Source organism: Homalodisca vitripennis, chromosome 7 (assembly GCF_021130785.1).
Source record: "Homalodisca vitripennis isolate AUS2020 chromosome 7, UT_GWSS_2.1, whole genome shotgun sequence".
Lineage (NCBI taxonomy): Eukaryota > Metazoa > Arthropoda > Insecta > Hemiptera > Cicadellidae > Homalodisca > Homalodisca vitripennis.
Window position 1 is genome coordinate 135,716,287 of NC_060213.1, and position 21,808 is coordinate 135,738,094.

Consider the following 21,808-nt stretch of genomic DNA (forward strand, 5'->3'; position numbering starts at 1 on the left):
ATTTACGAAACTTACAAGTGATAATGTATGTAGATTGTAACAACTTGACAAGGGGCAGAGACCTGCATACACATAACACTCTGGGCTACAAACTTTAATATACCAGCACATAGAATGGCACTGTACTCGGAAAAAAACCATCTTATATAGGAGCAAAGAAGAAATAAAACTACAGGAAGATAGCATCGCTTTCAAGAGGGAGGTGGTTGGTGAAGCACCCGTTTTACACCATTGATGAATTGAAAAACCGGAGAACTCAATGGGATTTGGAGGCTTGAACACCTTGCCGAATTTGACCTGTACTTTTCTTGACTCAATTTCATAACATGTTGACGCCATTGTAATTCTCGAAGAATGTAGAAAATAAAGATATTTTGTCTATTGTCTGATGAGATACAAGAAAGTGTTTCAATAATACATTACAATACCCAAAGTTATTATACTGAAATTTGTAATATCTCACGTATCGCTGTTTACATTTTTTTAATTAGCAATTGCAAGTTTGTGAAAGTGACAGGTTTTCCAGCAAAGTACAACACAAAAATAAAAAAATTAGTGAAACTATTCTTGAAAATAAAACTCGGACCTCTTCTTCTGGTAACTACCCTAACACGTGTCTGCAATCTAGGTTAAAATTGGTATGAAACACTTTAACATTAATTATTAGAATTAGTGCCCTACCTACCTAGCCCTACCTAGCTTGATTTAACGTGGTAGGGTTACCTGAGGAAGATATATTTTCCAGATCTCGAAACGCAGATTTAGTAATTTTACCGTTAGTAAGATACGAGTATAAACCTCAAATTTATGTTTACCGACAAAACAATTAAATACACTTTACAAAGATTGTCGTTCTTTGTAAAAATGAAACTAAAATCTAGTTTATTAACACAAAACATACAGGAAGGAATTCAAATATGTATTTGTCCTTTTATCAACTGTTCAGGATATGGAGAAGAACTGTACATTAATATTTTTTAGGATGGCGGAAAAATAAACTTAAATTTAAAATACGAAATGATTTCGGCGAATAGACTGTTTATTTATCCAGCACTCACAGAGTTTTGGAGAGAAAACATTGACAATAATAATTTGAGTAACCCTTCAGAGTTTATAGCATTCTGTTGTAGTAATTACGGCACAGCAAGAATACAATAAAATTATTTGACAGTGTTTTATTATTATTTTATACTCATTATTTAATATTTAAAAATCGTTTAAACGCACACAGACACTGAGCTCTTTTTATTTCTGCAAAAAATATTACAAAAACAGATATTTAAAATAATAAAGTATCGAATGATAAGTGAGAGCAGTGTTACCAATTTATGCAAAAATACAAAACCTCGAAACAGATACAAAAGCGGGTCGTATGCTGACAATTTTTAAGAACATCGGTCTAATTTATGAACACAACTTTCAGCGGATGATTTGTCAAGTTGTGTGTGTTCTGAGGCCGTTAATCTCGTTTCTGTTACAGTTAAAACTGGCCAAGGCTCCATTGTAACTTTAAACTCGCTCCAAGTTTTCGCCAATAAATAAAATTATTTCTGGAACATCGAGTGGACTCGTTGAGAACCAAACTCTTTTGACTGAACTGGAATTTCTATGGTTCAAATTAATTTATTGCGTCGCTCAGTAAATAGTTAAATTTATTATTATTTTTCGTGGATGATTTGCGAGATTATTTCCCTCGAAAAGAAGAGAAAGTAAAGATGTTTCGTTCCGGCTTTGGAGAAGAGAACAGTAGTAATAAATATGTAACAATGGAACAACGATATTGATGGACCTACGTAAAAAAGCTGCTATAATGAGACAAACAGTTTATTATTCTATAATAAAATAATACTGACAAAGGTTTCTTTAAGTGTCTGAATATGTTTGTTGATACACATCAAGATCCATCTTTTTCTGTATCAGTTGTACACGAGTTTTTAAAGAAAAATTCTATAGATACCTTCACATTCCACTTAAATTATAAACAAACACTCCAATAATTATTAAATGTTATGTTGTGAAGGCTTTCGTGTTCAAGGAATACATGATCAAAAATAAAATTTTATTATTATTGGAATGTTAGTTTATAATTTAAGTATTATATTCCAATAAGAAGGAGCTGATAGAATGTATTCACATACCTTTTACATTTGTGTGTGTGTGTATATATATATATATATATATATTTATTTATTTATTATATTATATATATATATATATAATAAAATTATTTTAAAAGGGTTTTAGTTACTTTTCATTACATATATATATATATATATATATATATATATATATATATATATATATATATATACATTAAATTTGTATAAATGGCAACCATTCCGGGTGAATGTGGTACCATTACACTACAGAGCCCTCAAAGTGAGAGATCCGGGTTCGAGTCCCGGCGGAGCAAGTACGTTTTGTGATTCAATGTTTATCGAAATTATATATATATATATATATATATATATATATATATATATATATATATATATATATATAAAACATGCGCATAAGGAACAACTCAAACATTAGGGACATGTTTATAAAATAAGTTTCACTCGTTACTAAGCATAAATCAAGTAAAGTAATACATCATCCCTTCCTTCAGAAAATACCACTGCAATTTTCTACTTTTTTCCCTCAAAAAGTAAAAATAAATAAATAAATAAATAAAAATAATTTTTTATATTAAAGGACGCAAAAATCCAAATATGGTACAACAGAACGATTACCAGACATATGATGTCCGACATAAAAGACTGATTATGTTTCAGTAGCACAAGTTTGCACGTATAGTTTAGCGTAAACCCCAATTCATGTACAGAGAAAACAATTTATTCCCACTCCTACATCATCTGCTAAATTTAAACATTTTCCAAATTTTACAAATATTGAATGAACAAAATAAAATATTTAGTACACAAAAGTTAGCATGACAGATTGAGAGTATGTGTGTGTGTGAGAGAGAGAGAGAGAGAGAGAGAGAGAGAGAGAGAGAGAGAGAGAGAGAGAGAGAGAGAGAGAGTGAGCGGTGGAGCTCCACTTCATTCCTAAGATTGACAATGAGTTATCTTTAATGTAATATCTTTGACATCGTTAGCTACACAAGTGATACATAATTTATTTGAACGTGGTGTAATGAGGTCCGGGGGGTTATTTTGTTAGTTCTGAGGTCCGACGCTAGGGCTGCGCCACATAATTTTGATTGCTAGTTGACCTCTCACTCCACAGATTGCAGCCCAAGCGCTCACTTTTGTCTTGCCTCAATTTATAGCATTGGGTGAGTTATCTCTTGTGTAACTAATACAATCAAAGGTAATATTGTTCTTCATACCAGTGGAATATAATTGAAAATCTGATTTTCGGCACTGAAGCTAGTTTTAGTTTAACTAGAAAATCTTATTGATATTCCTTATAAAAGACTCACAAAACCTCGGACCTTGAAGATACCAAAATAAAAATTATCCGACTACATTTTTAATAGCAAACCCATTGTCGAATCAGAATGAGTAACTTGCCTTATCTCAAAATGATTTATAATGCATGAGTTTGTACATAGCCTTTTGGTTCTTAATTTTAGCCATGTTCTACTTAGCCTTTACTGATTATAGCACGAGACATATCACTGCAAGCGTTTCATTTTGTAATTTATAAAAACAGTAAGGATATATAATTAGTAATTGTAATAATAGTGCTACCGAAAGACACATCTTCTACACTCATTCAAAGCTGAAACACCATAACTAAGGCTTAAATGCATTAAACAACAGTCTATTTGCCACTAGCCAGGCTTGTAATGATATGTCTCATAATTAACGTGACCAGATATTTTTCACTCCAAAGCGGGACACTTTCCTAAATTAGCAGCGTTTGGGGGGGGGGGATTCGAGTAATAGTGACGTATGCAAGAAAAAAACAAGCACATATCAAATAAACAGTTGGCATATGTTTTAGTTTACAATGTAAAATGACCTAGCTGAACCTGAACATAGACACTGAAGTCTATATAAGTCTCAAGTGTTTGATTTTTGTCACTGGAACCTCTTTGTTTTATTAGATTAGGCGATGATCGCAACTCTACACGAAAGTCTTGGCAGCTTAAATCGAAAGTAAATTTTGTCAACAGAATTGAATTCAAAACGTCCACTGAGGCTTGTATGGTTAACTAAAGGAAAAAATAAAGTAAATATACTATATTGTACATATTGTTACTCGATATTTAATGTCTGACCTTCAAAATGGGACATTTAAGCGTCCCAAGGTCATTTGTGGAGACAGTGGAACAACTTACTGTAAAGCCGCACTGTCCCGCCCAAAGCGGGACGTACAGTCACGTTACTCATACTATAAATCATGCCTTTCTTAACCTTTATTGATTAAACTTATTAAATGTCTGCTACTTTGTAAATGGCCAATAACATTTTCTATTGTCCAAAACCACCCTTGGTAATTTATTCCACCCATTCCCAATCATATCTCTCTCTCTCTCTTTCTCTTTCTCTCTCTCTCTCTCCCTCTCCCTCCCTCTCTCCCTCTCTCTAATAGCTCAGCTCTCTAAATATATTTATATTTGAGCAGTAGCCTAATTTTATTTGTTAAATTAGGCTACTGCTCAAATATTTTATAACATATGAATTTTTGTTGCCTGTCATAGTGGTGGAGTGGACCATTGGTCTAAACCATGGCAAGATAAATAAAGAAAGTATCAAAGTATCCCTCCCTCCCTACAAGGCCGAATATCCACACGAAAAACACACACAAGACGTTTAGATTTGTTGAAGAAGCAACTCTTCTCTGTTGTATTCGTTCCCGGCACAAGTTGAGCCCGGCAATTACCCTGGGGGATAAGCGTGCTAGTAAAGTGGGGGGCAGGGAGTGAGGGGGGAGGGGGCGTACGCCTCGGCGCCCCCAGAGTTGCTCTAAGCAGCGCCTTGTTTATGGTCTTGTTTAATTTCTTTAATTGCCAAAACTTTGCCAGTTTACCAAAACACCTGCTGCGAAAGTTCTGGCAGAGGGTTTCCCCATCAGAAATGTCTCTCAAAGGTAGCGTTTTTCTATCTTGGTTGAAATTAAAATTACCTCTAGACCTCTTCGAGGGCCTCCTGAGGTCGGGAACTGCTGTTGTAACGACCGTGATGAGATCAGCCGACAGGGCTTAGCTAATCCCTCCAGCTGTATCAAACCTTCTGTCTGACATTCTCCTGAACTTTTACACTCATTATAGCCGAGCTGTTCACGTGACAGGTACTCCCCCCCCCCACCAGGGTTACACCGGTCTGTCGGCAAGCACACTTTCATCAATATAACCAACACAGTTTCACGCCACTTCAAAATAACACTCGGCGTACTACCAGAACAAACATCACAAGTCACTGTCATTTCATCATTACAACTATGTACATTAATACATTATCTGTTCATTCATTTTCAAATTAAATTAGCTACAGAATTTATAATCTTAAACAGCTACATTAACAAAATACGTTTAAAATAAGTGATTACTAAATTAAAAAAAAAGAATAGAAATAAGGAGATGGTACATATCGATTAAAAGAAAATTTGAAAAGTGAATATGACGATTAAAAAAAATAAAACCTTGATAAAGATAAACATTGGTTACTTTAGTATCTTAATTAGTTAATAATATAATTTAATATGTTATCTTAATTTGGTTTCTAAAAAATTCCAAAACTTTGTTATGCTGAAAATAATCCAATATCAATATTCTTAGCACTAATAAATCCCAAACTTCTGAATAAAGGAAAATTATAATAGATCAAGGATGGAAGAGAGACAAGGGGGAGTATTTAATGCTCTAAAATTAAATTTTATCATAATTATGTACTTAAAGTGATGATCTAAACTGAAATTAAAAGATTTTTTACTTATTTAAACGGAAATAGTCAGGTTTTAGAATGTTAAATACAATTCAAAATACAAAATTTTTTATAAACTCTTACCTTCATTTTTCGAGTTTGATTTGAAGTGGTAAGATTTATTAGATTTAATTTAACATTTCCCCCAAAAAATCAATGTACTGTTTGAAATTGTAAGAACAGGTTTTGGAAAAAATATTGATACACGTATACATGTATTATGCTGTTTCGTTTTAAGTAAATAAAAAAAAATAAAAAAAAGTAAATACTGTTTATAAGAAAACTCATCTGAGAAGAACATCACACAAAATAGTAGAAATGTACTCGACATTTTACACCCCAGTATTTCTGCTCAATTAGGCTCTGATTTAAAGTTATTTGAGCCAAACAGATTTTTAAAGGAGACAAGCCAAGTACAAAACAGAAGTTCACTTAAGGTTTCGGCTTGAGCCACGAAACCTAAGGCACACGGCGGTGATATGCCAAAGTGAAATGTTGTTTTGATCCCGGACTAAGGACTGAGAGGACGTCAGAGACAATAACGTTTACTCGATGTGACGGGGCGTCCCTTCTGTCAGCAGCCCTTACACTCAGCGGCGACACTCCATCCGCCCTTTGATGCACCTTCACTTGAAATGAGGCTCAACAAACTAGTACAGACTCAACGGCTACTTCTCTTCTTTGTCAGTTAAGTGTCATTTACTCAAACATCCTTTGTATATAGATTTTTACAAAACATTTCAAATAATTAGGGAATATTTTTATTTACATTTTTATATGTTTTCAATACTCATAAAACAAACTGGGAATATACGGAATGCGTAAACACCGGTTTTTTCTGTGGGAACAGGGGCGTAGCCAGCGAAGGGATCCAAGGGGTCCGGACCCCCCCAAATTTTCTGTAAAACAGTTTTAGTAAATAATTATTATTTAAATGATTCTGTATTGCTGAAATATACAGCTGACAGATCGTTTTCAACAAAGAAACGGGCAAAGAACGTTTTAATGACACACAATGGGGCCTTACTCTCTGTCCACTACGGGAAAATATCAGTTGTATAGATCCCCCAAAATGTTTTTCTGGCTACGTTCTTGTGTGGAAACGTAAACTTGTACATAAATTCATATTCTACGGAAAATAATATAACACTTTCACACTAACATTTTTGAAAATTTAAATATTCAAACACCACAATGTCATTACTTCGAGTTTTACTTCACACCTTGCAACTTGTGTGCACAGTATTTGATCATTTATTAATTAATCATTTATTAATTTGTTCTTTTTTATTGTATATTTGTTGTATCTTGAATTCAAAGTAGCATTCGATTATATAAGTTGTTATCTGTTCTTTGTACTTATTCGTATTAATTTACTAATTAAGTAACACATAAATTTAGTTGAATTTTAAATGTGTAGTATCATAGTTCTAACACGTGTACAAATTTAAACGAATAGGTCAATTTCTGAAGAACTGAAACAAATCCTGTACGGAAACCTAATATTAGACTTTAATTATTTCAAAATAAAATTACTATCATTGTGTCATTCCATATCCTACAGTCCTAGTGTTCTGAAATATAGACATTTGATTGGTCGTCCGGCTTAGACAATACCCTTCCACAATTCATCCCCATAGAAATCACTATAAGAAAAGCCAAAAAATTCTTTAAACACAACGGAATTTATTACCAGAACAATGACTATTGTAAGCTCGCAATGTATGTGTACTGGTATACTACTTAACTTCTAACTTAAGGTTCAATATTGAATAATAATGTAAAATTTCTCATGATTGTTATTTCTTGAACTATAAAATGTTGTTCTTATAGATTTTTTAAAAAGTTAACTTTATAGTTATTTTTCTTGATTTCAGGTTTTATTTGTCACGCATTTTAGTTTTATATGATATTTTATATATTGACTGTCTCGGTGTATAATATTTTAATATTGGTTTGAACGCGTATAAATTACATTTGCTAGTAAATTGCTCGATATTAATTTATTTTCACAAATCATTGCTTTCAGTTGAGATAAATTTCAACGTTTATATACAGGGTGTAAAAAAGTCCAGCACTGGCTTGGTAACTCCCGATCGGTTACAGGTAAAACAATAAAACTTGGTACATCATTACTGCAACTATAAATATAGTTTTTGAAGTAACTACAATTTTTTTGTCATGTCAAGGGGATGGCCCGCAAGGGATCAGAAGAATCTTAAATAAGACATAGGTCGAGTAGTACATCGAATTAAAGGTCTTTAGTAGAGTACAATGCTGCAAATCCGACCTCAAAGGATTCACTGTTTAAAAACTTACGCTGGTTTAAAGTTTGAAACAATATATGTCCTGTTCAAGGTGGTTTAACATTCTTGACTTGGCTCAAGTTGTGAAATGAATGCTGGACTTAAGAAATAGTCTTTAAGGTAGTTATTTGCAAGAAGACTTAATTCCTTATTAGAAGTGAAACTTATTGTAATGTAAACAACCTAATATTATATAATCTTTTCCTTCCCAGTGCGAAGTGTTAGGTATACTTATAATTGTGAACGTTTCGTGGATTCACAAACTGGCTCAGCCTAGTAGCGTGGTCTAGTTATGAATGACCCACAAACGTAGCCGAGGGCGCCGCAAGTCATTCATGATTTACGCCGTGACGTGGCGCGGGGTGCAGGACGATGTTGTGGGGAGGGGGTGTGGAAGGGTGAGGGGGGGCATGGAAGTGTGAAGCCAACTTGACTCGTCGCCAGTTCTTGTATCGTCCCAATTTATTAACACAACTTTCCACAGATGATTTTTCAAGTTTGGTGTCCTCCCGGGCCCGAGTGTTCTGCAAGTTACAGTTTTATTGCTGGATGTTCCTCGGGAGTCGAGAACTTCTCCAAACACTTTGTTTTCATCTGAAATACTTCGCTAAAATCTGCTGGATTATAAATGTGAAAGCTTTCCCGACTTGTTTTCTAGTCCAACGTTGGGTCCGCCTTGCAAATCAAAATTTAATGGCAAAGCAAATACTATTGCATAAAATTAAATTGATTACGAACCGTAGGAGGGAAGTTTCAGTTAAAAGTGCATTGCGTTTATTCTGTTCGTGAAAATCAAACGTAAAGTGATATTAGTTATGACGGAGGGATGGGAAGGGGAGGGGTCGAATGGAAAATTGGAATTAGGTGAGTGGGAACCGATAACACGTTATTTTATTTGAAAGGTATCTCCGCGCTGTATTAAACAATATGAAAATTATGATGATGAACCTGATTTGTCCTAAATGTTATAGTTGTGTTAGTAGTGATGTCTGTAATACATAGCGATCAACAAAATGACAGGGAGGTTACAATGAATACAAATGAAATGTAACAGGTCTTTAGTGACATGTGAGTCATGGCTGTAAAGTACTTTCTACCACTTAATTTTACGATGTTCAAAAAAGTAATGTAGTATGTTTGTAATTAGGAGTTACATTAGCGTTATCAATCAAATTTGACATCCTCTAAATTAAACTAAAATACAAATTGTGAAAGGAAATACAAAAGAAAGTATAGAAAAATCGAATACTCGAACGAATATTCGCAATAATGTAAAAAATCGCCATAACTTACCGAATTTTGACTTCCTTCGACTGCCAGTCGGAATGGCGCTCGAAGCTGATGAGGATGGCTGCGATTTCCTGAAAAAATAACACAGAATAACAATTTGATAAATACAATAACATTAAAGGAAATCAACATAATCAATTTAAATAGTCCTATGAGTGCTAATGAAATAATACGAGTGCTAATGAATCCATCTTGTACATTTACAAGAAAAGAAAAAAAAATATAGCAGAAAAAAATAAATGTGAATATTTTAAAAAGTATGTATACTACTACTGTCTCTACACTTTTCAGGTATGCAAAGCATTTCTAACGTATTTAAGAGTGTTTTAGACAGAAAAGGTTCTTTATATATTTTTAACGATCACAGATTCAAATACTACAACCAAGACACTATTAAAATAACAAATAGAACTAATATTTGTTTAGAGTTTGGTATTGCCGATGGAAGGTTTGAAAGGATAAAATGATTTCAAACATTTACCATCGTTATCCCACTGTAGCCTGTGCTAGTTTGATGTGTGATCCTTGTACTTGTGATTTGTGCTAGTTACTAGCGTCCTGTACAGTAACAACACCTGGACCGGACTCCTTTCCCTTCTTTATGTTCTTTATTTTTGTGTGTATTAATCCCCCACCTGACGAAGAGTATAGATTCCAATCCTCGAAACGTCGTGTTATACCTTTTATAATCTACTAGGTGTTTCCCACGGCTTCACGCGCTTTTCGTAAGCTTTGCCCGTGTAAGAGCATTTCTGGTTCAAGTAAATTATATTTCCATCGGTAATGTAAAGTTTGCCTTGATGTCACGATCATGAACATCTATCAAAAGTGTATTGTACACGTACATGTCCTTTATTATAAAGTGGTCTAACACTCAACCTTTAAGTTCAACCAGATATTTATTTTAAAGACAAATATACATAAAAACGTAGCGCCTTCAAATAGTATTTGGCAGTTAAATATACGTAACTGCCTTGCAATTGAAGTTTATAATGTGCAGGCAATTTGAAAACTTTTATCTTTTGAAGCGCCGCCTGGTGGCGAGTTACATCAATGAGCATAGGATATAAACCTTCTACTTGAAAAAATACATATACATACAAATTTCCACAATGATCGGCCACATAGTTCACGATTCCATAATGGACAAACACACAAACATTCATTTATATATATATAGATAACGAAGGCAAATGTCCGAAATCCTGTTATCCTAATAGAATTAGAGCAATTTATTAAACTTTATTTAAAAGTCTCGATGAAATACCTTAAAAAAGAATTTCATAGCGTAATTTATTCGTCATACATATGGATCTTGTGCCTTTTCAGAAACAATTGAATACGTGGAGGGGAGTAGAGACAGTAAGTATACTACTTACAAAAGTGGTCATGGTATACATGGTGGTACATTTTAATGTTTAACCGGCATCACTCAGATTGTATAAGTTACTCATACTTATTAAGTATAACAATAAAATCGACCAGCAACGAGCGCTTTTTCCACGAAAGCGACGCATAATCGATGCATTTTTGTACAAAATTCAGAAGAGGACCATGAAAAAAGAACATTTCTGATTGACGACCCCCTGTTGAGCGGACCCGGGTCAGGTAGTGGGCGTCGCGACGCCATACTCACTATGTATACTTATATACTTAACGAGGCCAAGTCGCCGGTTAAGCCACATTCATTAAGGAGACGGTTTGTTATACTTGCGCGGAATTAGCGGTCAGGGAGTTGTCCCGTTAATGCCAGGAGCATAATTTACCTCTGTTAACTTTTTCTACCTCTCTTTCTCGCGAGTGCCAGAATACACGAAGCAATTCTGAACTGAGTTGCCGAGAAGGTGAATTCTATTGAATTATCGTCCTCAAACATTTTAAAGTCGGAATAATACATTTTAATTTACAAAAAACAATATAAAACAGCACGAGTGTATAATAAACTGCAGAATACTTACACTAGAACTACGATAATCATTGACTGACACTAATGTTCAGTATTTAAATCGTTGGTTTGTAAATAACGCGAGGGAATTAAAAGTACGTATATAATAAAGTTAGTAAATTGAATTCGGTAAAAGATACAATAAACACCAATCCAGAAGTTCAAATTACATAATAAAAAAAGTTATGAAACTTTTTGTGAACGATTGGTGATAAGAAAACAACTGTATTAAGGTAGGTGTGTGCAATTTAACCAACAATCTACATTTATTTTTATATTCCGCAATATTTTAAAATAATATTTACAGTACAAGCACTTTTGTTTAACTCCTTTAAAATAACTAGTCCCTGAAATATTTACTAAGCGCAAAAAGATTAACGGTTTCTACTAATTAGTACTAAATACTAATACTAATTTACCTTCCGAAAAGCTTTGCGCCTATTGAACCAGAACCCTACATGTAATTTGAGACATTGTAATGTATTGACAGTTTGTCAATATATTACGACTATATTGACAAAAAACTATCAGTTGTAGTTTATATAGTTGGGACATATCTTTTGTTTTAATCACTACATTACAAAATCACAACAAACAATATGGTATAACTTTTATTTTGGTGAGGCCTTTCGATAACAAGTTTATCTTCGTCAGATCACCACAAAAATAAATAAAAAAGTAATTTTATTTATTTTTAAACACAGGAACTTTTAGTATTCATTTTCCTGTGTGGAAACACATGAACTTTTGGTATTAATTTTCCTGTGTGTTGTAGTTTGTAAATTGTAGATAAATTATTACTAGGAATTTTTGAAAGTTATTTTTGTTATTTTCACGACAGTTTTATATAATTTTGTATTGGTCCATCTTCTTGATTTAACATTCCTTCTGCGTTTACTTTATCTATGTAATACGATTCCTACGCGTTTAAATATCTTGATGTACTAACATCTTTTAATAATTTTTTTATATGGTGTATTGATATCCAGTATTAATAGAGTGACTTTGACTTCTTCTCATGTTCATTTTTAGCCTTTTTAAACATACATTCCATTAAATCCGTTTTGATATCTGCTAAAACAGCAAATTGCAAAGAGTTCTTCCTTGCACCAAGAAGAACGTATGTGAAAGTTCCTAGTCACTAGAAGAGATATCACACAAACAGACAGACAGACAGACGAGGACACGATTTGGGGAAGGACCAACAATTGAGCGCTTAATAACCCAAGTGAATAGCTCATTAAAGTAGTTTTCGTTATGAATAAACATCTCTCATAACGAAAATTCACAAAGTTTCAACAGCATCCACGTAGAAACGAACAGCCGAACAATCCTCAATATTTGGCCGCGTGACGTCATTTAACCGAGTCTGTGTGGGGGGGAGGAGGATCCATTACCACTGTCTCACATTTCTAGCTCCTATCCGTCAAATATATTAAAATCTACAAAGACGCGTAAGTGACTAAATATGAACCGTCTGTTTCATAAATGGTGATTACTAAAACAGCTCTGATTTTGTAAGAAGTTTAAATGATCATTCAATTATTGTAGACTATATAGTCGTCGTTCGCTGTTAATTTCGGTCACCAGGTTTTCCAAACTGCTATTAAGCGCTTCGTAAAACTGATCTAAATACACGACCAGCATAACCATTAACTTACTATTTAAAAAATACATGTCTCTGTTAACGCCTGCGAACATAACCCACAACAATACATGCAAGTCAAGTTAATCATAATGATTTAATTGTGAAAATACGTTATCATTATGAAGAATACAAAGTTAAATCTAGATTCCTTACGGGAAATTATTATTAATGATCAGGATAATAATGCAAACGCTACTGGGCCAACGCGGCATAAATTAAACAGGAAGAAAATGGCTACGCCGAATGTAGACTTTTTTCAACTAAAGTAGGCTTTCCCAGACCAAATATGTAAATTCTTCTTTTTTTTTCTTGGTTGGTAACAACCAAGGCAAACTGTAATATGGCGTGTGAAATATGATTAAATGACATGAACCATGAATACTCTTTTTCGAACTAAACCTGAAATAAGAGCCAGTGAAAACTTTGATCCTCTTTTCAATCTTTTCAACAATGCACACTGAAATAATAAGTACTTTAGTCAAGTCTAACTCCGATTCAAAATTATCGTAGGACTCTTATCATATTACATCATAAGTGCTCTCGCTAAGATTAGAACGGACTTAGCATTTACCCACTCTGGCCTAAAATAGTTCAAATGTTGCTGACATTGTTGGAGCCATTCATTCAAATATTTATGGAATGTTGGAGAGAAATTGCTGCATTTAATAACTAATAAAAACTATTTCACTTTCCGAGTTCAGGGACCCAAAACATTGCTATTTAAACTCGACGTGAATTGGATCATGAGATTGGAATATCTTCAGGCGTTTTTATTGTTTGCAAATTAAAAAAGATATGCTCTTGACGTTCCTAATATTCGTAGGAAATAACGTGCAGAGCCGCGGGCAACTGCTAGTTAGTTATGCAGTGTAAATTGTACAATGTGTTGTTTGTTTCTTAATTATTTTGGAACACCTTTCATGCGATCGCTAAATTAGGGCATTCATTAAATTACGTTAGCGTTAAGCGGCATCATAATTATTTCCTTAATTATGGTCCGCAAATAAATAAATTAGCTATGATCAAGAACTGGCGTTTTAAATGTTTTACCTTCCAATAAAAAGTACGAAAAAAGCCCTGCGTTAGCAAATACAAGAGATTAGAGATCGATTTAAGCGAACACTGTTGTGTATTGATCTTGACTGAAATGCGAAACACTAAGAATGGAAGTCGAACCCTAACTAAAGTACAGGGTATCGTATCTGTTACCTGTATCGTTACTTTACCTATTCCCATAAAGTTAGAAGCTAAACTTCATGCATGCACATAACTTATGTGTCTAAGGAATCTACTAGAATTGCCATTCCAGAAGTTGGTTTACTTGGATCGGTTAACAATGGCCTTAAACTCAATATAGGTAAGTGCATTGTCCTTCATCTTGCCCCACACAATCTGGCGCAGGCCCTTGGTCAGAGAGGAGTGAGAGTAAGGCTCAGTGTGGAGAGCCTGCCTGTCTTTGAGTCAGTCAAGACTCTCGGAGTTGTGCTTGACAGTGAGCTCACCTTTTCTGATCATGTCACTCATGCTATCCAGCGTGCCCTTGGTAGGCTGAGGGGTCTGTACAGATTTCGAAGTCTGCTGCCAGAATCCGCTAAGCTCCGGCTTATGAGTTCTCTTGTTCTATCTGTATTTTATTACTGCTATCCTGCATACGGCAACAGTATCTCTAGGGGAGACATAGATCGGATTCAAAGACTGCAAAACTCTGCAGTTCGATTCATTTTCAATTTGAGGAGCTTTGATCATGTGTCACCCTTCCGAGATGCTGTCAGTTTGTCCCCCATGGAAAATGTATGCAGGATCCTGACATGTGGCATGATCCACAAGGTGCTTGCGCTAGGTGAGCCGCGGTACCTGATCGAGAAGCTCCAATTTCGGGAGGAGGTCTCTCAACGCAGTGTCCGCCATGGTGACCTGCTTCACTTTCCCAGAGTCAAGCATGAGTTTGGGAGGAGGAGCTTTTCTTACTTTGGCCCAAAGTTGTACAATGACCTCCCCCAGAACCTTAAACTGACTTCTGTTACTGTTTTTAAAAGTAAATCAAGAAAAAAGATTGTACAGTAATTTATTTGTCTTGTTTGGGTGTTTTCTTTAGTCTATAGGTTTTAGTTTTTATTTTTATTTCCCAGTATTGTAAATAGTGTAAGATATGACAAGAGTTGTTCTGTAAAGCAGTTGTTATACTGAGAAACGCTTGCAATAAAGGCATTTTTATTTATTTATTTATCTCGATGGGCAATTGCAACTCCATAATCGCGCATACACTATGGGAAAAAATTACCATTTTTATAGATTTTTATCGTATTCTATTCGAAATCTGTAATATTCCCTCGACAATATGAACAATTCAGCAATTCAGCACACATAATGCCCTTTCCGAAAACATCGGGTTTATTGACAGAGAAGATAATAAAATTACAGTCGAGGAACATTTGCAAACAACCATGTGGACATAACTTACACCCAATGGATTCGGAGTAGACAAAAGATGTGAGGCAAGGTTAAGTGGGAGGGAATGATGAGGGAAATAAAATCTTCAATTGCCTGTGTAAAGCAGCCATTCGAGCATTCAAGGAGTACTAACATTGGCTTTCCTATTGCACTCTACTCTGTCCCATTCCTTTATATTCCTACAGTGGGCTTATTCACACACTACTCTTGGCAGTTTAGACAAGCACTTTAATTTATCCATTTAGTTCGGTACTAAAAATAACAAGTTGGACTGTGTACCTAAAAATATAAATATAACTTTTTGGTGGAATATTCGTTGAATTCAAAAAATCCAGTACAGTTTACAGAAAATATCAATTAAACTACCACTTTAAACAAAACATTTATACGTAAATATGCACTTATGTTTGTACAGTTAAGCTTCAGAATAAAATACGACCAAGGAAGAATTACGAAAGAAAAAAATTGATTGTACATAATTCACTTTTACTTGATGTTATTAATATTAAGATATGTTTGTCGTTAAGCGTGCAGAATGTTAAATTAGGGAAAATGAAAAGTAGGAAATGCAAAGGAAACAAACGTAATTACGTAGGACATAATTTGTGAGTTTGCATTATTTTGCAGCTCTCAAGAATTCGGGTTCGAGATCAGACCCTAAGATTTTTGATGTTTTACCAAGAGTCTTCGCCGATGTCTCGCCCCGAATCGCGACGAACGAAATTCAACCCTCGAGATAGTATATATTAGTAAAATATCAAATTTCTAGAGGGTCCGATCATCAAATACTGATTCCCACTTTTTATTCGCGTTTCTTTAGTAAAGTTGTAAGAGTAAATGATCTAAATATGAATATTACATTGTGAGTGACAAGTCCATTGTACCCTTTAATCGAAAAACTATTTCATTAAAATATGTATATGAAGGTTGTTCAAATTAAAGAAATCTTTCTTTAAAATACTTTTAAAAAGCACCGATATTTTTTATGATAGACGAAACATGTTTATAAAATCGTACAAGACAAAAAGTGAGAATTCTAGTTATTATAGTTTGAGTTTACTATATGTATAAAACGTAAGTACGCTCTGACCTCACAGTACTCTCATGCAATGCACAATTCATACCTATCACAGCTTGTCTCAGAATTAGTACTGTTGATAGTTATCATCAATACGAATATGTCAAGAACATTGAAAAATACGATCTGGGCAGTGGTTAAAAAGTCAGGAACTCAGGAGCTGTATGATATTCATTAGACAAACATATCAATACCTCTCGGCCATAACCTATTATGCACCAACGGTCAGCAGTAGGAAGAAATTGAATTTTATCAATACGTCAATAATTATTAGATTGATTAAGGTGACTTATTGCAAATGTTCATAAAAAATAAATAAAAGTAATAAGTAAAGTAAAGAATGTCTTATTTTACCAGACGATGTTAGGGCTGAGATGCCCTTTCTAACACTTAACCTGGAGACCAACGGCTTAATGATGACTTCCGAACCACCACCAACAGTGCAGGCGGGCTGCTTGCAAGGACAGGATCGCTCAGCTGTCACTCATCCAAGCAGCAGCCACGCTCGACGTTGCTTAATTCGGTTATCTTGCGATAAACGCTGTACCTGCTTCACTGCGCCATTGACTGTGGGTATAGTGGTTATTGCAATTATTTGTCCGAGCAAACCACTAAGCCTACAAACCCAAAATGGGTACACCTCAGAAGAGAGATGGACTGTCTCAGTCCAGGAGCCTGCCTTGACCGAATCACGTATGATATATTAATCATACTTAAGATTACTGCACAAGTATGTCAGACATGTTGTATACTAATAAGCAATACTTGATAATGTTTAGTATTTTATCCACAGTGAATTGCTACTATTTTTTTCATTTTTACACATAATGGTTCAATACACAGTTACGTTCTTTTAAGAGTTGTTTGTTCCTACAAGCAACTTGCGCCCATAAAATTTTTTGTCCCCAGATGTAACACAGTCCAACACTGTAATTTTTCATTTGTTGAAGCCTTGAGGAATTTAAACTTACTTAAGCGGGTAGATGTGTTCTTGGTGAGTTTAAATAACAAATTGACAAAGTTTGTTTACTTATTATAAAGCAAACCATTCAAATTTGTATTTTTATAACAATTATTCCTTTGTTTAGGTAAGTATGCTACGTGTTGAACTTGTACAATGCATTATTTTAAATTTTGCTTAGCCTAATATTCGTATTTAAAGTATTTTTTTCTTCGTATTGAAATGTATTGCAATTTTTTCTTTAGTTGGGAGTGCCGACGGCCGAGCGGTCTATCAGTACCATCAATCTCGCACTGTATCGACTCTCCCCCTTATTCTGTTTGATAAGATCCTCGCACAGTCCAGTGGTTCACGGGGACGGACAGAATAAGGCTTAAAAGGGGATAGGTGTCTCCTTTTTTTGTAAAAAAAGTTTTTTAAATGTCCAAATAGCTATAAGGATATTTCATCTGTGGCTATTGCATATAAAATTGAAATTAAAAAAATTATATAATACGTTTCAGTTCAAATTTGGGTTGTATTTACTACTTGGTTTCCGTGCAGCGCAAACATCCATGTATTTAACTCTTCTTTAAAATAAAAAAAATAAACGGCTATTATTGAATGTGTCCCCGAACACAAATTACTCCTGAAGTTAGCGGAATTGAAGAGACCAAAAAGTTAAAGTTGGAACAAGTTATAGTTGAATAAACGGAATAAAATATTAAATCTGGCGAACGTGAAAGATCGTGATATTCGCTGGAGGGCGGCCAATTTCATACACAAACACGAATAAAATACTAAGGCACAATACAGACCGGTTCTTGGCCACGTGACAGAGGACAGGTCAACCAACGCTATCTGTTGTGACTTGACGAAACTATGTCAGTCTAAAGTGGCTGCCGTCTTCCCTGCTCCCCCATCTGGAGTATTGTATTAAAGGATAAAAGGGCTTACACGTAAAAAATCTTCATCACAAGTAATAAAAAAACATATAACGACAAAAAAAAGAATAAATGTTAACATACAATTGTATATAAATTAATGAACTAAAAACCAGTATCTGCACACATGGAAATGGTATATAAAGTCAGTGAGCATGTACGATCTGATACCAAGAGTTAGCAAGACAAATACTCACAATAAGTAAAAAAAGAACGAGTAAAGAAACACTGAAAACATACCCTATTAGCTAATTCAATAATTCAATACTATATTAAAGGCTAGATCCTCAAATGGATTTAAAAATAAAAACAAACAAATTAAAGTAAAGATGTCTTATTTTACCAGGCGAAGTTAGGGCTAATAAGCCCTCTCTAACACTTAACTTGGGGACCAATGGCTTAAAGGCTTAAAGGTGACTTCTGAACCACCACCAATGGCCGGGCAGGCGGGCTGCTTGCAAGGACAGGATCACTCAGCGGCCACCCATCCAAGCAGCAGCCACGCTCGACGTAGCTTGATCCGGTTATCTTGCGATAACCGATGTACCCACTACACTGCGTCATTGGCGTATAATAGAAATACTTGCCTAGTGTTCAGAATAGGGAGTCAGAGCATCAGAATATGATTGACGCAACCATTTGCTCCAGAAAAAACACAGAATAAACAAATCCTAATTTGTTTAATTTCCATCGTGTATTCTAATACACGATGGAAAGTATTCATATGGAGTTTTAAAAGTTAATTACCAAGATACATCAAGACAATAGGTGGATTTGGTTGAGTTGACGAAACGCTTGATCAAATTAGTTTGAGCAGTGGAATAGCACCCTCGGCAACCTCAATAAAGCTCTCGCCAAAATTTTAGATTTCGGATTTACAGTAGATGAAAAAATGGGAAGTTGGAACACTAATCAAACTTTTAATGCATGAACAGCGAAAAAGTTAAAATGGCCATTGGAAACAGAGAAAATATTAAAATTTGCCAAAAAAATAATACACACATATAAACCCATAAGATAAGGGATATTGTTTACTTGTGTCAGATTGGTTATAGGGGCGCACGCTTCTATGAATTTCATAATTATGAATTAGGAAGCAGAGAACCCAACGACCACATTGAGATCCAATGTTTGATTTGTGCGATGATCTGTTTACTGCTCGGAGACAGTGCAGAGCAAGGTCTCCCCCAACTACTACTGCTACACCGCCTGTCGTGGGGACATGTTGCGATGATCTGTTTACAGCTCGGAGCCAGGGCAGAGCAAGGTCTCCCCCAACTATTACTACTACACCGCCTGTCGCGGGGACATGTTGCGATGATCTGTTTACAGCTCGGAGCCAGGGCAGAGCAAGGTCTCCCCCAACTATTACTACTACACCGCCTGTCGCGGGGACATGTTGCGATGATTTGTTTACAGCTCGGAGACAGTGCAGAGCATGTTCTCCTCAACTACTACCACTACACCGCCTGTCGCGGGGACATGTTGCGATGATCTGTTTACAGGTCGGAGACAGAGCAGGGCAAGGTCTCCCCAACTACTACTACTACACCGCCTGTCGCGGGACATGTTGCGATGATCTGTTTACAGCTCGTAGCCAGGGCAGAGCAAGGTCTCCCCAACTATTACTACTACACCGCCTGTGTCGCGGGGACATGTTGCGATGATCTGTTTACAGGTCGGAGACAGAGCAGAGCAAGGTCTCCCCAACTAGTACTACTACACCGCCTGTCGCGGGACATGTTGCGATGATCTGTTTACAGCTCGTAGCCAGGGCAGAGCAAGGTCTCTCCAACTATTACTACTACACCGCCTGTCGCAGGGACATGTTGCGATGATTTGTTTACAGGCTCGGAGACAGTGCAGAGCATGTTCTCCCCAACTACTACTACTACACCGCCTGTCGCGGGGACATGTTGCGATGATCTGTTTACAGCTCGTAGCCAGGGCAGAGCAAGGTCTCCCCAACTACTACTACTACACCGCCTGTCGCGGGGGACATGTTGCGATGATCTGTTTACAGGTCGGAGACAGGGCAGAGCAAGGTCTCCCCAACTACTACTACTACACCGCCTGTCGCGGGGACATGTTGCGATGATCTGTTTACAGGTCGGAGACAGGGCAGAGCAAGGTCTCCCCCAACTACTACTACTACACCGCCTGTCGCGGGGACATGTTGCGATGATCTATTTACAGGTCGGAGACAGGGCAGAGCAAGGTCTCCCCAACTACTACTACTACACCGCCTGTCGCGGGGACATGTTGCGATGATCTGTTTACAGCTCGGAGCCAGGGCAGAGCAAGGTCTCCCCAACTATTACTACTACACCGCCTGTCGCGGGGACATGTTGCGATGATCTGTTTACAGCTCGTAGCCAGGGCAGAGCAAGGTCTCCCCAACTACTACTACTACACCGCCTGTCGCGGGGACATGTTGCGATGATCTGTTTACAGCTCGGAGCCAGGGCAACGCAAGGTCCACCATAAATCCCGGCGCGGCCGCCGAACTTGGCTCAAGTTGGGCCATAAATTGGGCCACTTCGCGACCACTTACTGTGCGGCTGTCGGCCCAACCGGCTCTCACTTTATCACGCTCCTTTCTTCATACGAATCTGAATGTTGCGACTTAAATCGCACACGCTCCTGCAGTGAAAAATGATGCAGATATGGAAGTTCCTAGAGCGATGACAAAGTGTGCTACGAACGGCGAGAAAAATGTTATTAAAGTAACCGTAACTTGTTCATGATGTGGATCAACTAAGAGGAGGATTGGTTATTTCCAAAAGCTAAGAATAAACATTCTCAGTAATGACACTTTCATTATTCTGTGGTTTAGGTCATTGATATTCTTATTCAGAAGCTAATGGTGGAATTGAAAATTAAGAATATAGTACTCAACACAATTAATAATTTATAGAGTAATTTTAAAGCGAGATAATAACAGGAGCATATTTGGAATTACCACGATTTATTGATTCAGAGCTTCATTGAGCATGAAGGACACGCACAATTAAAGAAATCGACAGGACTAAATTCCTAAGTATACTTATACTGTACATGTCAAAAGACCGACGAAAATATAGCACGTTCTATAACGCTAGTCTGATCTTAAAGCATTACACGAATCCAATAAAAGTATAGAATTTATCTTATTTCTTTTCGGACTTGCAATTTGCAGTAATACGATTCAAGATGTGTTCGGTCCTCAATAAAGGGGAAAAACAATTCAAAATCAAGAGTATTCCCAGTGTCCTGTCCAGACGGGCAGACAGACAGACACTATTGTTCAAGGAGGCCTCGTTTGCGCTACGTGGCCGGAATGTGGCA

The 21,808-nt window shown here is 36.0% G+C and overlaps 1 protein-coding gene across 1 annotated transcript in view; it reads right to left on the minus strand.

The window, feature by feature from the left end:
* Window positions 1–9,542, minus strand: part of LOC124366380 (calmodulin-binding transcription activator 1) — a 148,016-nt gene extending 138,474 nt beyond the window's left edge. The window contains exon 1 of the mRNA XM_046822895.1: window positions 9,479–9,542. The gene's annotated coding sequence lies outside the window, so the exon portion shown is untranslated. The remainder of the gene's footprint in view (window positions 1–9,478) is intronic.
* Between the last annotated feature and the right edge of the window lie 12,266 nt (window positions 9,543–21,808).